This window comes from Acinonyx jubatus, chromosome A1 (genome assembly GCF_027475565.1).
Source record: "Acinonyx jubatus isolate Ajub_Pintada_27869175 chromosome A1, VMU_Ajub_asm_v1.0, whole genome shotgun sequence".
NCBI classification, from domain to species: Eukaryota; Metazoa; Chordata; class Mammalia; order Carnivora; family Felidae; genus Acinonyx; species Acinonyx jubatus.
This window is the reverse complement of record NC_069380.1, coordinates 151,695,861-151,720,919: the sequence shown is the minus strand read 5'-3', so window position 1 is coordinate 151,720,919 and position 25,059 is coordinate 151,695,861. Positions and strand designations below refer to the sequence as shown.

The 25,059-nt window shown below is 37.5% G+C and overlaps 1 long non-coding RNA gene across 14 annotated transcripts in view; it reads right to left on the bottom strand.

Annotated features, from left to right (window-relative positions):
* Positions 1 to 25,059, bottom strand: part of LOC106968797 (uncharacterized) — a 231,146-nt gene that overhangs the window by 123,690 nt on the left and 82,397 nt on the right. For 9 of the 14 annotated variants that reach the window (XR_008299657.1, XR_008299658.1, XR_008299649.1 and 6 more), the window contains 2 exons: positions 12,553 to 12,681; positions 2,354 to 10,799 (listed from right to left, as the gene is read on the bottom strand). This is a non-coding gene — a long non-coding RNA (uncharacterized LOC106968797). Of the gene's footprint in view, positions 1 to 2,353; positions 10,800 to 12,010; positions 12,502 to 12,552; positions 12,682 to 25,059 lie in introns of those variants that run through there. The other 5 variants (XR_008299651.1, XR_008299656.1, XR_008299659.1 and 2 more) reach the window with 3 other exon arrangements.

Genomic DNA, 25,059 nt, shown 5'->3' with positions numbered 1-25,059 from the left:
CTCTCCTTCAAAAATAAAAACATAAAAAAAAGCAAAATGTTAGGTGAAATGACGTAGTCTCTAGGACTAAGAAAAAAAAGTGTATACTTATATGGCAGAAATCATATTTGGGGTGCTGATTCTTGTTCCTGCTAAATATCCCTGGGGTAAAAATACTGACAACAGCTAAATGCCAACATTCATTTACTCCAACCTTAAAAAAAAAAAAAAAGAGAAGTTGCATAATTTGTATGTGTCATCTCTGTAGAACTTCTGTATGTAGACTATATGGAAGGAAAATTTTTAATGTAGCCTTTTGGCACAAAGTGAGGTTTTGCAAAAAGAGGGGAGGGATTAATCTGTATCTATATTAATCTATATTAATCTATTAATCTATATCTATAACTATACTAACCGATATCTAGATCTCAGGTATATTGGTTTCTTCCTATGTATGCTTGCAAAAAAGAAAACTGTGTAATAGCAAACTTGAACAATAGCCTTGATGAGAAGCCCTATTCTCATGTCCCATGCAGTCCAAAAATTCAGAACCGTAAGAAAGAAACTCCCCTACAGGCAGTAGGAAATGGATGGAACAACCAGCAGATAGTAACAATTAAAAATTGGGAAATTTTCAAAAAAGGCTAATTCCACATGAATCCAAATATTCAGTCTTTTAACTGGGAATAAGTATCAACCCATGTGTTTGACCAGAAGTTGTAAAAACTAGCAGCTGGCCTAAATTAGTTTGTCAGCCAGTCATTTTGGTGTCACGTAGTCACAAATATGATATGAAAGGTAAATAGACGAAATAAACTATTGTTGTGTTTATCTTCTTTATTGTTATCAAAGGTTAATGAAAGATGCTATGAAAGAAAACCGATAAGAAAAGGATAAGACCACATGACAAACTAAATTTACAAGAGTGAATAAGGAGAAGAAAGCACTCACACTACTCATGTGGGCATGGCGAGCCATGAATACAGCAGAGAGGCCACTGCAATGGAAGTGTTCCACCAGCGAGCCAGACAGGTGAAGAGCAAAGAATAGCAGGAAATGGAAGGAAGGAGAGAAGGGATTCGTGTATCTGAGCAGGGACAGAGAGATATTAACATTTTGAAATATTAAAAAATCAAATCAGGGAGCTCCTGGGTGGCTTGGTCGGTTAAGCCTCCGACTTCGGTTCAGGTCATGATCTCACAGTCCCCGCGTTGGGCTCTGTGCTGACGGCTCAGAGCCTGGAGCCTGTTTCAGATTCTGTGTCTCCCTCTCTCTCTGCTCCTCCCCTGTTCATGCTATGTCTCTGTCTCAAAAATAAATAAACGTTAAAAAAAAAAAAAAGTAACTGCTTTCTAAAAAAAAAAAAAAAAATCAAATCAGAAATCCAAAATCCTGAATATTTTACCCTAAGTAAAATCTGTGTATTAATGCAAGGGCTATCACAGGGAAGGGGAAAAAATGAAGTTGGAGTCTTTTGAAAAATCTTCATCACATAATTTACGCAATGAAATTCTGTGAAATTTAACAAAGCAAGTTATCTTTGAATAGCTGAGCTCCCTTTATTAAACTCACTGAAACTACAGAATCAAAAGAACATCTCATGTATGTAAGTGATGAATCACTGAATTCTTCTTATGAAACCAATATTGCACTGTATGTTAACTAACTAAAATATAGGCGGGGGAAGCGAACATCTCACAAACACCATATCACTCTGAAGATATGCTGTTCTCATAAATGTGGACAGCAGTAGTCACAGGACATGTCTAACATCTGCTTTCTTTTGATTAAAACCACAATTTAAAATACCATCTCAAATGGACAACCCAAAGTCTAGGTCTAAAACTAAAATCCTACTTTGGGGTGAATGAATACATTTTTAAACCAAAATTAATTTAAAATATTAGCCCCAAACAGATACTTATTGAGAATCACTTTCTTTTTCTGCAATTTAATGTTCTCCAAAGTAATGCAGTAGAATAAAAGATGTACTTAGGATAATATCATTCATTTTTTAACACCCCCCCCCTTTTAAATGTATCCCTTCTTAATACTTTTTAATCCACTTACTCGCTGAAAAATAAATGGGTGGAGGGTGCCGCAGGGGAGCACCAAGCAGTAATTTAATTTTAGTCTTACAGTGACATCTAGTGGTGAACACTGGGTAATCTATTGCAATTAAGTGTAAAAATAGAAATTGCTGTGTTGTAAATGAGAGGTTATTTCAATGAGTATCTCCCTATTTCTCCTATTTCTATGTAAGCATCCAAAGCCCTCACCTGACTCTGCTTCTACCACCCTGTGTGTGTGGGTGTTTTTTAATTTTTTTTTTTTAATTTTTAACATTTATTTATTTTTTGACACAGAGAGAGACAGAGCATGAACGGGGAAGGCGCAGAGAGAGAGGGAGACACAGAATCGGAAGCAGGCTCCAGGCTCTGAGCCATCAGCCCAGAGCCCGACGCGGGGCTCCAACTCATGGACCGCGAGATCGTGACCTGAGCTGAAATCGGACGCTCAACCGACTGAGCCACCCAGGTGCCCCACCCTGTGTGTTCTTTAGGAGACTTAGTTTTATATTGTGTTTAGTACCTGATAATTGGTTCGTCTCTCTTGCCTCTATGAGACAAATACAAGATCAAGGCTTGTGTTTGCTCTATTCACGTTCTTTACCCATACCTTATGTTACAAATGTACAATGTGGGTGATTCATAATAAATATTCAACGTGCAGGAAAATTTTTTAAACACACAAGTGCACCAATCCTGCATAATAACAATCTCCTTTTGCTTTCTCCCTCCTTGTGAGCAACTGAGCAAACCTAAGGACAGATTCCTTAGCCTGTCTCTATTCAGCCTTTCTCTCCTTGGCTTCACCACACTGCAGAACTTAAGAGCATGAAAACTGAAGTCAAGTAGATCTGTATGTTATTCCTATGTATTAAATATTACCTGTGTGGTCAGAAAACACTGTTTAACCTTCATAGATTTCAGCTTCCTCATTGAAGAAACAAGCTAGTCCCAACCTCATAGAGATTAAATTAAATGACGTATGAAAAGCACCATAAAGTTTGTGTTATATAAAGTGTTTAATATGTTTGGTAATTTGCTTTGGTAACCTTCTTCTACTAGATACACAACCAGCCAAATGTCTTCCCAATTCCCAAATATTCTGTGTATACTCCACGCCATGTAACTTTACCCATGCTGTTCCCTTTGCTTTTGGAATACTACTTCAAGGGATAACTCAAGTGTATCTCCTTCATGAAGATTCCCTCAGTACGCCTCTTCTGCTCTAATGTCTCCTTTCTCTGCTTTGTAGCAATGATTGAGTTCATGAAATGACTCATCTGGTTTCACTAATAACCCCTCCCCACCAGACTTTAAGATACTTTGAACAAGACTCCAAACCAGAGTAAGTCACTGAACAATTTCATGGAATAGGCACTCAGTAGTCACCGGCCTTTACAACCTTGACAATAGCTGGGAAGTGGATAAGTTCAGATGTGTAGCATTTCCTTAAGCAGAAATATAAATGCTAGCCTTCACTCCAGAGTCAACTCACAGAGCCAGTTTTATTTGATGAAAATGGGATTTTCAAATAGTTGAGGGTAAATGAAGAATAGGGGCCTTCAAGTCATTATTCATGGAAGCTTGTCTCCCTGACTCCTTGTATCAGGTAGAGACCTCTGGTAGCACATCTCATCTCTTGCCCCATTTTCTTTCCATGAATCAGGAGTAACTGAAGCACTTGGTGGGTGGTGTTAATTTATGAAGATCTGTAAGGAATGAAGATCAGAGATTTTGGTTCCTGATGCCGCAAATCAATGCAAACCAGGGATCCAGGCAAATGGAACTCCCCTAAACACCGCCACTTTCCTCCCTTGAAGTGTGCTGTCCCACATGCTATAATCCAAAGCGTGAAGGCAGATGTGGAGAAGTGTCAATGGATGATTTCTAAAGCACTTTCTCCAGGGGCGCCTGCGTGGCTCAGTCAATTAAGTGTCAGACTTTGGCTCAGGTCATGATCTCCTGGCTTGTGACTTCGAGCCCCCCACTGGGCTCTGTGCTGACAGCTCAGAGCCTGGAGCCTGCTTCAGATTCTGTGTCTCCTCTCTCTCTGCCCCTTCCCCGCTCGCTCTCTCTCAATCTCTCTCTCTCTCTCTCGACAATAAACATTTAAAAAATTTAAACCACTTTCTCCAAAAGCTTCATCTGGGGTTGGGGGTGAGGGGGGAAGCAATGTTTTTAAGTCTGTACTTTCTACCCAGTATCGAGCTCTCAACTAAACTCAGGCAAAGGAAGAGTATCAAATTAGCCTTTTTAAACCCTACCAAGTTGCATTCATGACTTTTACTCTTCTATTTTCCGCTTGCCCCAGACTTTTGAACAAAGTACGATGATTTTAAAGACAGACAGTATCTGTCCCTGTAATTGCATGACCCTGCCTTGCTCTCCTCACCCTATTCCCAGCCTCTCTGAATTCTAACAATTATAACCTGTCACACTGTAGTGCCCCCTCGCTCTGGCAAGAGAAAAGGTTTTGGTGCCAGCATTTAAGCAGGATGTAAGGAAGACCAGAGTCCTTTCTTAGAACTGGACTGGCAGAAAGGGGTTCTTACTAGGCTAAGTCTAGGAGGTAGGACTCTGGGGCTGCCAGCGGGCGTCTTCTCCATTATTTGAAAAGGGTTTCTATGCAGAACAAAGCCTATCAGAGACCAGCAGAGATAAAAGCTGGGTAGAAAAATAGAGTCCAGAGGTTCTAAGACCCATTCCAGGATGTAGGGTTCTAGTTCCTTTCGCTATTCCTTCAGGCATGTGAGCTATTCCAGCTGTAAGAGCTATGACATTTCCTTCCTGCTCCAAGTAATTTGAATTGAACTTTTTTCACAGATCCAAAAGTACCTTTAACAATTTTAGGATCTCATCATTAAAGGTTCTTTAAGGTCTATTATTATCTCACACACACACACACACACACACACACACACACACACACACACCCTTTTCCTGAATTAGTTCAGCTGGTCTAATGCTTCAAACCTTCAGTTCCAGGAAGGCAGATGTTCTTACCTATAGAGGTAACTATTGTCCCATGACAAATGGAAGAGTATTTAATAGAGTGACACATGAGGAATTGCTACAAACTATCACAACTTTCCATTTAAAAACAGCCCCAAGAAAAGTTGGGAAACACATGATGTTTGTCATTAGTGTCCTAAAACTTCTTTCCAAATTCCTTTTTGTACTTTCAACAACACGTCCTAGACACTGTGCCTCGACACATTTCTTAATATGTCTGGTTTTAGGAGCAGCTGTGGAATAACAAAATGACTACAAGACGTCTAGAACTCTCATCCTCAAAGTGTCCAGGAAGCTTAATAAAGCTAAAAGCAGAGAAATCCTACTTTGAGTGAACCCTATCGAGAAAATTTGTCTTCATAAAATGTCAGACACTTACTTTATTCAGGGAAACTGGAAGTCAGAGTTAATGGGGATACAGAGAAATTCTTCCTCCAAAGGTTCCTGGCCATGTCTGGGTTCCTTAGGCCTACACAGATGATAACAGGGCACTTGGCCTTGATTCCTCATAGAAGATTGAAGCCTCATTTATTTTTTAATTACCATAAACTAAGATTGCTTGTAATGGCTTTTAAATCTGTAAATTTTTATTTAAAAATGCTTAAATTTTGTTTAAAGATAGTAGTTTTGTATTGCCACCCACAGATCTCAGCAGAACCGGGTCCAGAGGGTTTATTCTGTTCTCAATGCTAGAGTAGGCCCTTGGGAACTTCAAAAGACACAGGTCTCCCTCTGGTGGCTCAGAGTATGGAACAAATAAAGTCTAAGGCAGAGGTGAGAAACATGGGAGTCAGTCTATAGAAAATGCCAGGAGGCTGCCGTGTACAGGCTATACCCTGGGGAGGTGGTGCTGAAATCTGTCCTTTATTTCCCAAACAACCTGTGCATCCTGGCACCACTTTCTAATTGTCCCACCCAGTGGAGGATCCCTTTTGCAATCTGTCCAGGACAAAACGGGATATACTAAAGGACACCCTAGAAAATGACAGACCCAGTGTTTGAAGTTTCTGCTCTTAACGGTGCAAAGTTGCCGATGGAAGTGATTTGCTCATCAGCTGACCTTAAAATAGGGACAGTCTCCTGGATTATCACAAAGATCCTTTCAGAATAGCCCTGGTAAAAAAGAATCCTAGAGTTAAAAAGTCAATGGGGAAAGTGGGAAATAACTTAGGTAAGTATAAGTAAGGTCATTAAAAACTTACATCTAGAAAATTCCAATGATCATATTTTCAATCAAGAGAAATTAGAAAAACATATATTATTTTCTAACTTGGGAAAACTTCATAGGCATGCATCATGTTTAGAAGGTTTTTTCCTATGTATAAAATAATATACATTAGACATGCCATGGCTCAAATCTTACCATATATTAGCCAGTTTCTATGGTTAAAAAAATCAACAAACTTATAAATCAGGGTTTTGTTTAGACGTTTATAGAGGACTAGCATGAACTCAATGAAGAACAAAGTATACACTGAACCTAAGTAGTAGAAATGCAAGGTGCATGAACTTAACCTATAGAACTGGGTCTCTAGTTTTCTACACGTATAGCTACTAATGTCTTCAATAAGTCTTACAAATTTAGTGAAAACACTGACACCATTACTATACATTATGTTTAGCCTCTTCTAATACATTTTGTATAGGATAGAGCTTAGTCTGTCAACTATTTCACAGTAGTATAATACAGCTACCTTCCCACCCATCCAGAAGTGACTACAGTAATGCACAGAGGGCTCTGAATTAACTCAGAACACTTGCTTCCTGACCCTATCCCCAGCTCAGCCCTGGATTGCTATACTATGATGAAAACAATATTCCTATACTCGTCTTCAGAGTAGAATGTCGCATAGGAGAATTAAAACATTAAAATCATTACAGATGGGAGTCTACAGTGACAATTAGGAAAAATATCATTCCCTTTCACTCAGGAAAATGTTTATAAAACTAAATATGCACCTTTGCTATGACCAGCCAGTCATTCCACTCCATAGTATATATGCAAGAGAAATGAAAACATACAACCACACAAAGACTTGTAGCGACTTCATTCATAATGGTCAAAAACTGGAAACAGGTGTCCTTCAACAAAGGACAAACAAATTAGTCATTACATTTGAGGTAGTACTCAACAATAAAAATAAATGAGCCACAGATACTTATAACAACATGATGAAGTCTCAAAAACATGCTCAGTGAAAATCTTACAAAGAGTGTAGATATGAATGATGCCATTTTTATGAAGTTCTACAACAACACAATTAATCCATCCTGAAAAAAATCAGAACAAGGTGGGTGGCTTGGGTGAGCCTGGGTGGCTCAGTCAGTCAAGCGTCCAACTTCAGCACAGAGCCCACTTCAGATCCTCTGTCCCCCCTCTGCCCCTCTACCACGCTCTCTCACTCTCTCTCTCTCTCTCTCTCTCTCTCTCTCTCTCAAAAATAAGTAAACATTTAAAAAAAATCAGAACAGTGGGGTACAAGCAGGGATTGCCTGGGAAAGGGTGCAAAGGAAATTTCTGCTGGGGTTACAAGGGAGTATACATTTGCCAAAATCATCAAATCGTAAACTTCAGAAGAGAATTCCACTATCTTTAATCATAACTGAAAAAAAAAACAAATACTAAATTCTAGCATGCATTATGTTAAAGTGCTGGGTTGATGAGGGATACTGATTGGAATCTATACCAGAAAATTTAATTTTGAAATGCATCAAAACATATAGGGCAGATTGATGTATGGATATAGTCTCAATTTTTAAAAGCAACAATTAATGGATACCAAGCATCCACATAAGTAAGCAATTAAAGAGGCAATTTTTAGTTCGAATTTCAGTATTCACCAATCCTATTTGCCCTGTACTGTTGACTGTTGGAACTGGGGAAGGTCTCAAATCATAGCCCACATCTTGTGTGAATACTAACATCCTCTCAAGAAGCTTCATATAGCATGTAAGTCGGTCCCCCAACACTCAAGAATAACCCTAGGTCAAGGAGAATGAAAACTTCCTCAGCTAATGCAGAATGAAAATTTATCAAACTAGAAAGAGCCTTTTTCAAATTCCAGACTTCTTTTAAGTTAGGATAAGATAGCCAAAGTCCCCAGAGTCCTTTAGAACTGATTCTTAAAACAAAGGTCTGGCTCATAAAAAATTATGAGCATATTAAGATGATCTTATTTATCTCCTTGGGAAGGCATAAGACTTCCCTCACAAATGCTAGCAATCCTGAACATTGGAAGGGCAATTTTAAGATCTCCTTTAGCATACACATCTCAACATGTGAAATTGTTTTTGTACACAGTGCATGATACAAAGTTCACATAGTTACAGGATCATCAGCTAACTCCCTTATTCTTTCATTTCACACAAATAAGGGCTCGAAACTTTTCTTGACTTTGCCTTCTTTAGGATTTATTTTGTTCTAGAATTTAAAGAAGGACTGCTCAGAGAAAGACAAATATATGACTTCACTCATATGAGGACTTTAAGATACAAAACAGATGAACATAAGGGAAGAGAAGCAAAAATAATATAAAAACAGGGAGGGGGACAAAACAGAAGATACTCATAAATATGGAGAACAAACAGAGGGTTACTGGAGGGGTTGTGGAAGGAGGGATGGGCTAAATGGGTAAGGGCATGAAGGAACCTACTCCCAAAATCATTGTTGCACTATATGCTAACTTGTATGTAAATAAAAAATAATTACATTTTAAAAATAATAAATAAGTAAATAAATAAAAACTTAAAAAATAAAAAATAAATAAGGAAGGACTGCTGTGTCATACAGAATCCAAACAACCCCATCTGGTACTGTGAGTAAAATAATTTTGTGAACAAATAGAATTTGCCCTTGCATATGCCCTTGACCTGGAGTATTTCCCGCTTCTCCAAGGCAGAGCAGTATGGAAATGGCTGGGTTTTTCTCTATGCTAAACCCAAGTCCTTAATAATGTGTCATAAGTCATCTCAATTCTCAGCAGTCCTTTTGTATGAAATGTGGACTAGGAAAGCTTCTTATCAAAAGGAACACAACCCTCCAATACAGACCACAATTCAGAATTTGTCCAAAAATAAGGATTTATTTTTGTAACTCCTAAGATGAACCCCAGATGAAGATCAGAAATAGAATTCTTTCTTTGCTACATGTTATTTTGCAGAATTGTTTATTCTGGCTCTGAAGGCTTTATCTCAAGGGAAAACAAAACCGAACGTTAAAACAAAGTGGCAGGTGTGACTTTGATCGCTCTCACTGTTGGTCCTTCAGAGGTGGCTAAAATTGAAGAAGTGTCCCTGGCTTCAACTAATTGTCTCCTTCCTAACCTGCTCAACAGATATGTAATATTTCTCAGAGACTTCTTTTAAGATTTGATTTATTCAAAATACTCTTTAGCCTTTGATATTCAAGAAAATGACACTGATACAGAAAGCTCCATGTAAATCATCAGAGGGTCAGAGAACCTAGCTTCACACTAACCTTCCTTATCCTTGAATCAGAAAATGTTCCAAACATAAAACCTTTTTCACTTTTAATCCATGAATCTAGGCAAATGTGCATACCTAACTGTAAATTACTTGGACGCTGTCAGTGCCCCATTGCCCATGCAATTTTGAACCCCAAATGCTAGCCTTCTGCAATGAATTTTCCAGGACCAATTTTGATGGATATAAAACCTCCTTAATCAGATAACAAGGCTAATCACCCCTTTATTTAAGCATGAGTCTGAGAGTGTTATGTGTGGGGTGCAGGAGAGAAAGTTTCAGCAAAATAGAGTAGGCAGGGGCAAATAAAAGTCTATTCCCTTTTTTTTTTTTCACCATATCCCTTCTTTTAACTATTTAGAACTAACCAGCTCTGCAATCAAATCAAAACTCTCAACTGCCATAAGATTTTGCTGACTTGCTCTTCAAAAAGCACTTATTGAGCTCCTACTTTGTACCGGGGTTGGAAGAAACAATCACTTAAAATATGTATATGGCCTTAAGAAATTATGATCACAGTGTCTGATTAGCCGGTAGAGCAAAACAAGGGACTTTGTTATTATCCTCTCTTGTGCTGAAATCTTCATGGTAAAAATAAATAGAAAAACATTTTGGTAAGACATCTCTAAATTCCCCTCTAGAGCTGAAATTCTGTGATCTTATAAATTTATTATATTTTCTTAGCTGTGTTAGATTTTTTGAAGTTGGAGGAAGAGTGAGAAGCCCAATTTAATATAGTTGAAGTTAGTTTGCCGCATGAAGAATAACAAACTAATAATAATAATAATCTCAACAGCTTTACTGTAGCAACCCAGCCCACTTTTAGTCTTCTGAAATGTCAAGTTCTAAATTCCTGATGGCTCCACTACTTTCTATTTCAGCTTCTATAATATCTACTGCTCAATGACTTTGTTCTTATTTCACTGGTTGGCTTTTACATATGGCAGCTTTGGCAACATTATAAAGTCTACTAATCGCTTTCCTTTTGGGAGTCTCTATGCTTCTGAGTTGCTTTACCATTTGTGCGTCTCACCTTTGAATGCCTTCAGAAAGTCTAACAAGGTCCAGTCTCCTATCTCTTAGGCAGAATATCTCTCTTTCCTGAGGTTCTCATGCCTGACATACCTCCACACAGATCACTAGCCAGGATAGTGCTGCCTTTCTCTGCTGCAGGTGCTAATCCCTGGTCCAGTTCAGCCGTGCTCCCAAACAAGGTCTCCCCTATGCCGGGCATAAGAAACTGGCTGTGCCTGTGTCCTTCAGAAACAAAATATGGAGACAGGTGGCGTTAAAACAATTACCTAATATACCTGGATGCTATAAATTTTCTCTGACTACACCTAGACCATCATCAATGTAATTCTCATCTGGTATATACATCAGGATAAAATTCAGAAAATTTGGCTGAGCCATCTCTATAGCAATGGCAAAATAAGGAAGTCTTCATCTATAACTTAGAATACTGCATCAAAAATGTTATATTTAAAAGCAGAAGTTAAAGGAAATAAAATTTTAAAACTCACATATTGCCTTTTCAAATTATAAGCTCAAAGTTATTAAGATAATAAAAATATAGACATGGCTTCTGATGAAAAACCTAAATGTTAAAAAAATCTAGCCACAAAGATCAGAAACATTTATCAGAGGGGCTTATGTTTCTGATAAATATTTAAGTGTGTAAGGCAGAACCACTGAGAACAATAAATACTTTATAGCTGGCACTTTGTCAAACCTATAAGTGGCTCTGCCTTAGAATTTTACATCATCACTGAATTTACAGTCATTTGATAAGTGGAACAGGACAAGAATTACTTCTTTTTAAATCTAAACCAGGTAATAAATCTAACATCAGGATTCTTCTTATTGTCTGTTATCATCTGATGACAATGCCTTTTACCTTCATTGTCTTGGCAGAAATATGCTATGTAAAATTATAATGTCATATCACTCATAGTGATTTAACACTATCCAGCCCATACCATTTTAATCAATCAAAATTGTCGCTTTTTAGTGTAATGATTTTGTGGTGAATTCCCTGTGTTTAATATGATATATGGTCCTATCTACCCGTTGATTTACTATTCTCTTCCAAAGTCTAACAGCTCGGGAAGCTGTTCTTGCTTTTGGACATCTTTGGAATTAGCAAACAAGAATAATTTGTGGTAATAAAAATGCTAATTTACATGGCAATGAAAGCTGAAAAAAATATCTTAAGTGTTAGTAGCTGCAGCTACTTTTAAGTGCAAATAAAAGATGGCGTTGTGAAATAAAATCACAGAAGACCTGGAGTTTTCCCCTCTGTATCCACATATGATCAAGGCATCTGTAATACCAAAACCACATACCTCAGTACATGATCATTCCTTCCATACAACCATGAAAAATCCGGAATACACAAAGTATTCCCCTTTATTAAATGCAAGCATACATTGCACAAATTTCTTTGTTCTTTAAAAAAAATGGCAAGGTAGTTTAAAGTGATTTTATTAATATTTATAAATCTTTTCAACTCGACATAAGCTAATAAAAATCAACCCCAGCTCCTACTCCTCAACTATATTATGCATTTAGGATTGGCTACAATGCAGTAACAATCAACCACCAAATCTCAGTGGACAAAACTATAATTTCTGGCTCATGCTATGTTTCCCAAACAGATCCACAGACAGTCATTTAGGGACTCAGTGACTCAGGGACCCATGCTACAGACTCCACATAGGTCACCAGAGAGTCACTGAGGGAGCCCGGTTTATAGAGGTTCTCCCATCTTATGTGTGCACCATCTGGAATGTGTAGCCTCCTGAGACGCCACGGAAGGGAAAGAGAGAGCTGCAGGTCCCGAGCCAGTGATTACATGACAAAATTACAAGTCTCTTGTGCTCATAGCCCATTGGCCAGAACTAGTTACATGGCCCTTCCCAATTGCAAGGCTGAGGGAAAACATAATCCTTCTGTGTGCCTGGAAGGAGAAAAATATGATATGGATGAGCTTAAGAAGTCTAAAACTTACATATTTTTAAAGAACGAAAAATGTCCAAATTTATAACAGGCAACTCTCCTTGATTCTCCTTGTAGAATCTTGAATGCCACATTGCTTCCTCTGGAACTTATAATGTTATGCATTTACAGAGAAAGTGACCTGTATGACAATAAATAAGTTAAGGTTAACAACCGATTCCATTATTTAAGCTGCAATACGTATTTAAATAAGAGAAAGCAGATATTCTGCCTATAGGTTAAGCTAATGAAAGTGCTTGTCTTTAAATTGTTTAAACCTTATTCCATTTGGCAAAGTAATTAAAATAATTTAAAATAAACTGTTTCATTTTGGTGCCCAGTCATTCCAATTCTGGCTTGTTGAAGCATAAACACAGATTTTAAGCACAAAAATATTAATAAGTCTAAGATTCCAATATTTCCATTTAATAGCAGAGTGAGTTGAGCTTTTTCAAACTTGTTAAACTCCACACTGTTACCACGTCCACCAGAGACCAGGTGCTGTTATTGTAGTTCCCAGTGGGCAGGATCAAGAGCTCCTGGGTTGAGCTGGTTGCCCAAGGCCCACCCAATGCTGATGGGGAGAGGAATATGAGAGCTCATTCATTCATTCAACAAAAAAACTATTAAATGTCTATGATGCACCAGGCATTTGCCATACTCTGAGAATACAGCAATAACTGAAATAAGCTAACCCCCCCCCAAAAAAAAACTCTTCTTTCTTAGACTTCACATACTAGTGAGAGAGGAGGACAACAAGATTAAGGGGAGCCATAGAACAAGCAAGCAAACAAATGAGAAAGATAATTCCATGTAATGATAAAGGCTATGAAAATAAGTCAAATAAAAGGATAGAGACAGGAGTGGAGTTTGGAGTACTTTGGAGTAGATGGTCAGAAAAGATCTCTGAGGATATGACATTTGAGCTGAGAGAAGGAAGGTATGAAGGAGCCAGGACAGAGAACTTTGGGTTGAAGAAAACCTGAAAGCAAATCTTAAGGCAAGAAAAAGCTTGGCATAAGACAAGAAAACCACCAGCGTCACAGGGGTAGGAAATGAAGAAGACTGGTAGATGGGCCAAATCAAGACAGGATCAGAGAAAAATAAGAAAAATAAGAAAAGATTTTCAAACCATTAATGTAGTGTAGAACAGAAAATTTCATGCAGTGATTAACAGTTGTTATTAAACAAGTTCAGTAGGGTTGCTAGGACAATGTAAAAACTCATCCTCCAATTCCAAAACGCATTCTGTAAGAGGTTTAAGTAGTTAAAATCACTGAGTGATCAGAATAAACTTCAGGGCTGTAAAGGATTGGGAGAGTAAAAGACTGAGTCTGTCTTGAGAAATCTGTAATTGAATGCAAAAAGCAGAGGATATGTCACTTAAAAATGAATCAAGGACTTTTGAAAACAAAATGTAACTAAGTGCAAATTAACATGAGACAAATTATATCTCAAGTGCAAAAGCGAGAGTCAGAAACAAGTGAATTGGTAACAAAAAGAGAGTGAATTTTAGGGTTTTGAAGTAGAGGCCAGATAAAAGATTTGCTTCTGGGAGGCTTGAAAAGTATCAAAGACATACCATGCAGAGAAAAGTAAGTGTGCTAAGTGTGAAAAGATGTTAGTGTTTTGCCACATAACAAACCATCATCATAAAATCTAGTAGCTTAAGGCAATTTATTACACTCTCTCACAGTTCTACGAATTGACTGAGCTCTGCTGGTGGTGCTCACTTGGGTTCTCCTATGCAACTGGAGTAAGAAAACGGCTAAGGCTCAGCTGAGCTGCTCATTAAGATGGCAACTGATGCTGGCTCTTGGAGAGACCTCAGTTGGAGTGTTCACCTGGAGTGCCTACAAGTGTTCTTCCCATGTTGCTGGGCTTCATATAGCAGCAGCTAATTTCTAAAACAGAATGTCTCATAAGCAAGCATTACAATAGAACAAAGCAGAAGCAGTAAAGCGTATCACCTAGCTTCAGAAGTCCCATAAAGTCATTTTCATTTGCAGGGGTCCCAGGGTGACTCCGTCAGTTGAGTGCCTGACTCCTGATTCCAGTTCAGGTCATGATCCCAGGGTTGAGGGATAGAGCCCCATGTTGGAGTCCATGCAGGCATGGAGACTGATTAAGATTTTCTCTGTCTCTCCTTCTGCCCCTCTACCCTACTCACATGCTCAATTTCTCTCTAAAACTTTAAAAAAATCATTTTCAGTGCAGTCTGTTGGTCAAAAAAAGCACTAAGTTCAGTCCAGATTCAAAGGGAAGGAAATTAGACTCTACTCTTTGACATAAGTAGGAGCATGTCTAATTGTGTAAAGAGGAACAGAATTCAGAAGAGATTTTTTTTTTTTTTTTTTTTTTTTTTTTTTTTTTTTTTACTATTTATCACAGTCTACCCTTGGGCCACCTAAATTCATGCCTCTCCCACTAACTCTCAACACTTCCAACATTTTTGTCCCATTGTATCATCAGGCTCAGACTCCAAGATCTTGTGGTCTGAGTCAGGTCCAGGTACAGTTGTGCTGTGTTTCCCTGGGTTTGGTTCCTCATGTATGGTTGCTGTCAATCTGAAGATTGTTAAAGAGACAAATGGCTGCCACCATATACACCCCACACACTGATTAGAAAGCACAGAATAACTAAAATAGATACTCCCCTTCACAAATGGACAAAATGGGAAGCACACAGCAGGTCTGCAGCAGTTTTGAAATCCATATGAGTGTGTTACCAGTTTCTTGTTAACAGTCATGATTCCTGGGATTGTCTCACTGGAGCTTTGACTGTTCCTTCAAAGACGTTGGTTCTGCCCTCTGAATTATGCTATGCCCCTGAGAATAGCCATCCTTGTAACTAAGTAGTTATATTCAGCCTGGTTAAGGGATTAAACCTTTTCATTTTATACTATCTCATCCTTCTCATACCAAGCTTATGTAATTCCTTTAAAAGCTTTGTGTGCTTCCTGTGTGTCAAATCATAATCCACTTCATTCAGCAAAAGTTATACTGCACTTTCTTTCCAAACAATACTGGGTCTAAGCAACAAGGTCCCGTGGGACAATGACGTTAAGATACTTTGAAGCATTGTTGCCTGGTTGAAAATATCTAAGAGTCATACCCTTAAGATCCTTCAGGGCCTTTATTTTCTAGCAGAGAAAGCATACCAGAGTATTCTTAGAATACCTGGTAAGCACACTCTTAAGTTCTTCTCAGGTCACAACAAAGGGTCTCAAAGGCATACTCTAGAGTTCTTCATTTGTACTAGCCTAGATTTGATCTTTGCTTGGATGTCAACACTGACTGAGAATCTTGCTGGGAGACACTGAAGATGAAAAACTATTTTTGTAACACAAGAAACCCTGAAAACGATACATTTCCTCTAATTTTGCTTAAAAAGAATTCCTTAAATTCTCCCAATTATATTCCAAACAGTTTCTTCTTGAGTTCATCTCTCTCTTCTCATTTTGTCTTTTCACAAAAAAAAATTCATACACACACAAAAACCTATTTGGCAATATCTAAGTCTATTCAGCCAGATTCATAAGTTCATTAGGTACATATGTCAGAACATAATAGCTACTGCTTCATTTTTGCCCCCCGAATCTCATTCATATATATTTCTCTTTTGGCAACCCTAATCCAAAACCACGCAGAGAAAAGAAAAGTGGGAAAGAGACCAAGAGTAGTTGACACAGTGCAAAACCATAGCAGTTACAAAAGCAGTAAAAATTATTTTCCTCCTTTTCTATAAGCTTATCCCTTTTTTTCCACAAACACTGTAAAAATTAAAAGAAAATATAAAAATCTTCATATTCCATAACAAATTGTGATTTTATTTAACATGTCAATAACTTTAGGGAAGAAAAAACTATGAACAGTTGCTGCAATACAGAGTCTCTTAGCATCTTCTTGTGCATATGGAAGACTCTTCCCCTTCCCTCTTCTTATCCCTCAGGTCTGACTGCCCTCCAGTCAGAAATCCTTCATTAGTTATTGTTCTGTTTATATAATCATAAAATGTGCTTTGCAAATGAAATTTAATCAAAACATAAAAGCAAAATGAAGCAAAAATCATTAGAAATTCAAAGCTGCAACATCCACTATTAACACTTTAGTGCCCAGTGCCCACAATTATTTTAATGTGTACACACACACATACACACTTTTACATCCTTCAGGGTAATTTTTACTGTGAACTTTTATTAACTTTTTTATTAACTTTTTTTAATTAACTTTTTATTAACTGCTTCTTTCTTGTATGTTTGTTTTTCTTGTCTTTGCTCTACCTTTCTTTAAATCATCATATCTCCATTGAGGTCATCAATGTTAGTAACCTAGAATTTAGTTGTCTGTGGCTTTCACCCTGTGTGTGTGTGTGTGTGTGTGTGTGTGTGTGCGTGCGCGCACACACGTGCACGCATGTATGTGTGTATGTTCACATGGCTTACCATGATTTATCTTTACTTTTGGAAAACCTCTCCAACTAGGTTCCTCGAAAAGTTGAAAATAGAACTACCCCATAATCCAGCAATTGCACTACTAGGTATTTACCCAAAGGATACAAAAATATTAATTCAAAGGGATACATGCACACCAGTATTTATAGCAGCATTATCTACAATAGCCAAATTATGGAAACAGCCCAAGTGCCCATTGACTGATAAATGGATAAAGAAGATATGGTATATAAACAATGGAATATTAGCCATAAAAAAAGAAATCTTGGCATTTGCAACAACATGAATGGAGCTAGAGAGTATTATGCTAAGCGAAATAAGTCAGTCAGAGAAAGACAAATACCATATGATTTCACTCATGTGTAGAATTTAAGAAACAAAACAAATGAGCAAAGGAAAAGAAAGAGAGGGAGGCAAGCCATGAAATAGACTCTTAACCTTAGAGAACAAAATGATGGTTATCAGAGGGGAGGTCAGTGAGGGGAGCGTGAAATAAGTGATGGGGATTAAGGAGTGCACTTGTAATGGGCACCGGATATTATATGGAAGTGTTGAATCACCATATTGTACACCTGAAACTTATATTATACTGTATGTTAACTAAATGGAATTTAACTTTTAAAAAGAGGAAGAAGGGAAGGAAAGGGAAGGGAAGGGAAGGGAAGGGAAGGGAAGGGAAGGGAAGGGAAGGGGAAGGGAAGGGAAGGGAAGGGAAGGGAAGGGAAGGGAAGGGAAGGGAAGGGAAGGAAGGGAAGGGAAGGGAAGGGAAGGGAAGGGAAAGGAAGGGAAGGGAATGGGCAGGGCCTTGCCTGGCAAGGCAAGGCAAGGCAAGGCAAGGCAAGTTGGCAAGGCAAGGCAAGGCAAGTTGGCAAGGCAAGGCAAGGCAAGGCAAGTTGGCAAGGCAAGGCAAGGCAAGGCAAGGCAAGTTGGCAAGGCAAGGCAAGGCAAGGCAAGGCAAGTTGGCAAGGCAAGGCAAGGCAAGGCAAGGCAAGTTGGCAAGGCAAGGCAAGGCAAGGCAAGTTGGCAAGGCAAGGCAAGGCAAGGCAAGTTGGCAAGGCAAGGCAAGGCAAGGCAAGGCAAGTTGGCAAGGCAAGGCAAGGCAAGGCAAGGCAAGGCAAGTGAAGGCAATGGAAGGGAAGGGAGGAAGGAAGGCAGGAAGGCAGAAAGAAAGAAAGAAAGAAAGAAAGAAAGAAAGAAAGAAAGAAAGAAAGAAAGAAAGAAGGAAGGAAGGAAGGAAGGAAGGAAGGAAGGAAGGAAGGAAGGAAGGAAGGAAGGAAGGAAAAAGGAAAGAAACGAAAATAAAGGAAAAGAGAAAAGGAAAAGAAAAGAGAAGAAAAGAAGGGAGGGAAGAAAGAAATCTCACCAACTTAACTGGTAGAAGGTAGAAAATTAACTTATTTCAATGAATTTGTAATGCATAAATCCTTACTCCTGTTGGGTTTTGTATCTTGTATATGATAAAAGGAATAAAGAGCCCATTTTTACACTCTTCCAAATGAATAGCTAATTGTATGAAAACTACTTACTACATAAAAAATTTGTTCCCATAAAATTTCCATATATTAAATCCCTTATATACTAACTTGAGCTTCTTTTTTTTCCTTCCAGTATATATTTCTGGTACTATACTAATACCGTATTGTTTATTAATAATAGATTAATATTTTAATATCTGTTAAAACAAATTTTTTCCCACTGTTCATCTTTTACTAACATTTTTGGCTAACCATGTTGTTCATTCTTTCACATTTAAATGGTATAATTTTGTCCAAAGTGTTTTAAAAATATTGGGATTCTAGCTGGAGTTGTATCAAGTGTATGTATGAATCTGGTATTACTGACATTTTATATTATTGAGTCTTCCCAGCCAAGAGAATGCTGTCTTTCAGATTGATTAAAGGATTTCAACAGATTTTATAGTTTTCTTCATGTAGGTATGGCTTCCTTCTTTATAAGTTTATCTCTAATATTTCACAGTTTTCCTACTTAATGTGGTAATGAAGAGCAAACAAGTCTAAGTCATAAACTGAATTTTTTAGCTCTTGGATAATTACCATGAGCCATGACCAAGTTCTTGAATGAGAATTATATTAAAGACCTAAGCTAGTGAGATCCCTACATTAACAAAGACAAGATGACAGGACAATCCCAGTTGTTGACCCATTGCAACATCAGGCCAGCAAAAGGTACAAGCGAACCATAGCAAATCCACGGCCACTAACAGATACACACACACACACACACACACACACACACACACACACACAAAGAGCATAGTATTTACCCCATGGGTTTGATTGGAACATTTTACAAGGAGTAATTTTATTTAAAAAAAAATATTACATAGTTTAATGGTTTAAAATGAAAGGCTGACTATAAAATTTACATATTTACATTTCACACAATCTTCAGCAAACTGCCTCTGTCTTAATTAGAAATCACAAGTAACTTTAGTAATAAAAGAAAATGTTGGTTCTCCACCTTGGATATCAACTTCACAATTTTTAAAAATCTCATTCTAAAAGTCAAAAATGCAATCATTTTCATTTGGAAGATTCTATAATCAAGGATTAATACTAATCTTTTGAGAGACAGTCCAAATGGGAAGAACAATGCATGAATTTTACTGCCTGTTCTTTCTGGTAATTAGTCTGTAGCTATAATCATTTTGTCTTAATTTCAAGACACATACAAAAACAGATCAATTGGCTAGCTGAATAGTTTCAATCAAGATGTTTTTGATTTTCATGGTATCCAAATACCATCTTTTCTTTTGATATTTTATTATAGCATTTTAGAGTTAGGATGAACTTAAGAGTCTGTATCCCAGACATTTAAGTTCTACTTGATTTTATTATGTAGCTTTCCAATAAACATGCCATCCAACCAAAGTTGTATTAAGGAGCAGGAGCAGGTAGGCGCTGGACAGCCAGAATGCCAGTCTATAATGAACACCAAAAGTTCTTTAAATAAATTGAAAATATGGCACCAGTCAACAGAAGTTTTATACATTACTCCTTACATAACTGTCAAATTATTAGTGAATCCTGCTTCCATTTAGTTCCTCGTTCCAAAAACATATTTTTTCTGGAATATATGTATATATTCAAAATATTTTTTCTGTATACTTCTATTCAGAAAAAATATATTAACATTATTCATAATCCCTACTGCCTTTAATGGAGAACAGATCCTTTCAATTGACAGATCTTTTAGTAGCTCTGTGAAAAAAAAAAATCTCCCTCATTATAATAGCCTCAGACACACTTGAGGGAAATCTCATGTGGTAGACAGAGGCAGTGGTGAAATTCAAAATTTTTACTAACCAGTATAGCAAAGACATCAGCTAACCAGAGTGTCTGTCTCGGAAAAAAAAAATTAAGATGACTATACATCCGTCTATACCTTTCTCTCTCTAGATTAAACATTCTGGTGACTTTCAAAATGGACTTCATTATCATGGTTTCAAATCCTCTCCTAGTGCGGGTCATTCTCTCCCTCTCCCCAAAGCCACAGCCCTCACTGGTGAAGACACATGTGCTCCCACCAACAGGAAACACAACTGCACTACCATCTCTCCCCCATTCTCTATACCATAATTTTTAAAGGGTTAAAAATTATCCCTTTTTGGCAGCTCATCATCCTGTGGCTTTATGAGTTATATTTCTGTAAACAGTCTTTTAATATTACCTTATTACATTCAAAGTTTGTGTCAAAATACTTAATTAGAAAAACAGACACCTATTTGATGACTCTAAGAGGGAACCTGCCAAAGTCATTTTTCCCTCTATCCCGAAATACATGAATCAGAATACCCTTATGTGTAATATATTTATAACTGCTTAAATTAAAAATTGCTCAAAAGAAGCGTTTTTATACTTACCAATTTAATGAACATTTCCATAACTGTGAGAAGCATCTTTTACACCAATGTTTAATTCACACATCAGTAAGCACTAATGATAAGTGTATGACCATATCAACTTCTGGCAGTTAGGTATGTCAGTGACAGGCATCATAAAATTAAATAGATAACTAATATTCAAAGAGACTGCAATAAAAATATATTGTGGTAATTACCCATGTCGAAAGTGAAGAGTTTTAATCAAACCATTTTCTTGAGTGACCATATTTTCATTTAAATACGAGTTTAAGAAATCACAGAGAAAGTTGCTGCTTTCAACACCAAATGCAAGTCTAATTAGTGCCTTTTTACTGCAATTAATACTGCAGTTATACTCAGCATTCTTTACATCAGCAAAGTAAGTTCTTTCTGGCTTTTCTCTCTCCACCTCACTCTTTCCCTGTTAGGTTTCTGACTAATGTTTGGCAACAGAGAAGAGTGTTTATTTTGCTTGAAAACAAAACCGTTACCATTCCTAATGTCCCAGAGATTTCCTCATGACTAGACAGAATGGATATCTGAAGAGACTTCCAATTCCCTCTATTACTTATGTTGTTGCTTTTAACAGATTCTGAAAGATGCCATCAGTTTTGTATGATAGTAGCTTCCTACTGCAGGCTCATTGAAAACTTGCTCTCCATTAAAGTTCTATTTATGTGAGAATATAAGCCTCCTTTTGTCCTCCTATTGAAACTGGATTTTCAGAAACAAACAGTTTTCTTTGAATAGTACTTCATAATTTTCTGGCTACATTTATATCCTCTGGTATTTGCGAGGGGTGATAATTATGAGCATTAAATCAATATGTACTAGTTTATTGAATTAACCAAGATGATAAAGAAGAATCTTTACTCATGCCCTAATACCATAAAATAGTATAACAAAAAGTATATTAGGGGTGCTTGGGTGGCTACTTGGTTAAGCATCCGACTTTCAGTTTCACCTCAGGTCATGATCTGGTGGTTCATGAGTTTGAGCCCCACATTGGGCTCCATGCTGGTAACTCAGAGTCTGCTTGTGATTTTCTTTCTCCCTCTCTCTCTCTCTCTCTGCCTCTCCCCTGCTCGCTCTCTCTCTCTCTCTCTCTCTCTCTCTCAAAATAAATAAATAAACTTTTAAAAAATACATAATAGTAAAATGAAATAGCAATGGACTGGAAATGAGAAGACTTGAATTTGAATTCTGATGTCCCTACTTATTTTACAAGCTGTGGGATCATGTACACAATTCTTAAACTCTATAAGCCTTCCTTTCATTATTTACAAAATGGTGGTGAATCTGTTGGCAAAACTGGATGTAGCATGTGAGAGAAAACAGGAGGTCAAGGATGAGTAAACAAATTAAAGGATGATTTTGCTATTTATGAAGATAAGGACGATGGCAGGAAAACAAGGAAAAAAAAATAGGGTTATTTTGATGTGTTAAATTTGAAACACCTATATTATACAAGCCAAGAGAGCAAGTAGGCAGTTCAATATACAAATCTAGAGTTCAAGGAAAGTATCTGAACCAAAGATACAAACGTTACTCATATATTAATAGTTACTTCCACTTACTATGCACCAAACAATGCAACAGATCCTATAGGTAAGTAATTTATTCCTCGAGACAAACGAGTTCACAATGAGTATTATTATCATAATTATTGTTATTTTCTAACACTTAACACATTATCTGGTTATGTACGTAAGCTACCAAAATGTTTTTTGAATGAATGTTCAGCTTACGGGTGAGGAATTCAAGACTCGGAAAAGAAACTTAACCACATCTAGTAAGTGGCAGAACCAGAATTTGAAATTAAATTTGTCTTGAGTAGACAGTGGAACGTCTGGCTTACAAGCCGTCACCTTCATTTCGCACACGTCAAAAGAGCAAATTTTAAAATGGGCGATGTTGAGAAGGCAAGATGATTTTTGTTCAGAAGTGTGCCCAGTGCCATACCACGGAAAAGGGAGAGAAGCACAGTCTGGGCCAAACCTCCATGGTTTATTTGGGCAAAAGACAGGTCAGGCCCCTGGATTTTCGTACACAGGTGCCAACAAGAACAAAGGCATCACCTGGAGAGAGGAGACACCGATGGAGTATTTGGATAATCCCAGAAAGTACATCCCTGGAATAAAAATGATCTTTGCTAGCATTAAGAAGGCAAAGGAAAGAGCAGACTTGATAGATTATCTCAAAAAAAAAAAAAGCTACTAAGGAGCAACAGTTGGCCTCTGCCTTATTTATTATAAAACAACAGCAACAAAAAAGTGTCTGATGACTTCTTTCATGTGTCCTGTATTTAAATTGATCTCATACACCAGAATTCAGACCATGAACGGCTGAGAGAATACTTTTTTTGGACAGTGCTGATTTAAGTAATATTGGCTTGTAGTTAAAACATATGATCAGCTTTTTGAACTCTGATAGTAATTCTGGTTCAGCAGGTGCTGTCACTGTTTTCCCCTTCTGAAGATATGACTGGAATTGATGAGCAACGTTCAGCTTTTCACACAGACGGTAAATGTCATCTCTAAACCTATAGGAGATTAGTTTTATATTTAGATTTATATAACTGGTTATATTAATATATTTAAATACTGAGGAAATCCCTTCACTGTCTCAGAGAACAGCAAGACTCCGTTGTGTTTCAAGTTGCATTTGTTAGCCTGTTAAAGGCAAGGGCTGATGATAAGCTGCCAATGTCCACTTTATCTTTTTGGTATTAACTGTACCAGTTTAATTAAAATTCCCTACATCTAAAGAGTTGCCTTTTGCTTAACAAAAGGCATTTTAGTATGGTTTATGTACAATATTAAATACAGAATATTTAACATTTCTCACATTTTTATAGGTGATCTATAAGGTCAGATGCTTTTAAGATTCAGTGTGACAAGATACAGCAGCAAACTTGGCTTCCAAATGCTTTACTTAATCAGACCAAGTTATAATTCAGGATTGTCTTCTAAACACCTATTCAAAAACCCAATGGTAGAATGACCATGTATGTATGATTGATAATAATGCTTTTGCCAACTCATCAGAAGGATTAAAATACAAAAGATATATTATCAGCACAAATTTGTAAATTATGTGAAAAGGCTTAGGATAATTAAAAACAAAATCACAGATCATTTAAAAAAAAAGTTGTCTTCAATTCCAAATGATTATTCTTACCCTTACTGCAGAGGTCATATCAGACACCAAGCAACTTCAGACTCACTAGTTTATTTAATGCACACAATAAACATTTCAGGTAGGGGCAGATGAGAGACCAACACTCAGAGAAGCTGAGTGGCTTGACAATGTTATGCATCTGTTCACTATGCCAGGACTCTCTATCACCCATAGCTAAAGATAATCACATAAGTTGACCATGAAAAACCTTCTACTATAAGGATACTTTGGTACACTAATTATAGAAAACCTTCTACTCCTTGCCTTTTTGAAGGCTGGTTCTGAGGTTTTAGTACACACTATGGTCAGTGAGACTTTAAAACATTTTATCATGCAAAATGTAGCAAAATAATCTATTACAATAACCATCTGTGATTTCTTTTGGCTTCTTGGAAGACCCAAAAAGAATGAGAGATGTTTTTCTCTTCCACCTACCAGACAGCAAATGGACATCAGAGTGCTGGAGGTCTGGAGATTCTCTTGCCAAAGGGGAAAGTTAATGGGCTCCATTCAGAAATGCTTCTGCATAGGGGAGCCTGGGTGGCTCAGTCACTTAAGCTTCTGACTTCAGCTCAGGTCATGATCTCATGGCTCATGAGTTTGAGCTCCACGTCCGGTTCTCTGTGCTGACAGCTCAGAGCCTGGAGCCTACTTTGGATTCTGTGTCTCCTTCTCTCTCTGTTCCTCCCCGGCTTGTACTCTGTCTCTCTCTCATTCTCTATAAATTAAACATACATTAAAAATTTTTTTTTCTGGCACAAAAACAGGCACATAGACCAATGGAATAGAATAGAAACCCCAGAACTAGACCCACAAACGTATGGCCAACTCATCTTTGACAAAGCAGGAAAGAACATCCAATGGAAAAAAGACAGTCTCTTTAACAAATGGTGCTGGGAGAACTGGACAGCAACATGCAGAAGGTTGAAACTAGACCACTTTCTCACACCATTCACAAAAATAAACTCAAAATGGATAAAGGACCTGAATGTGAGACAGGAAAC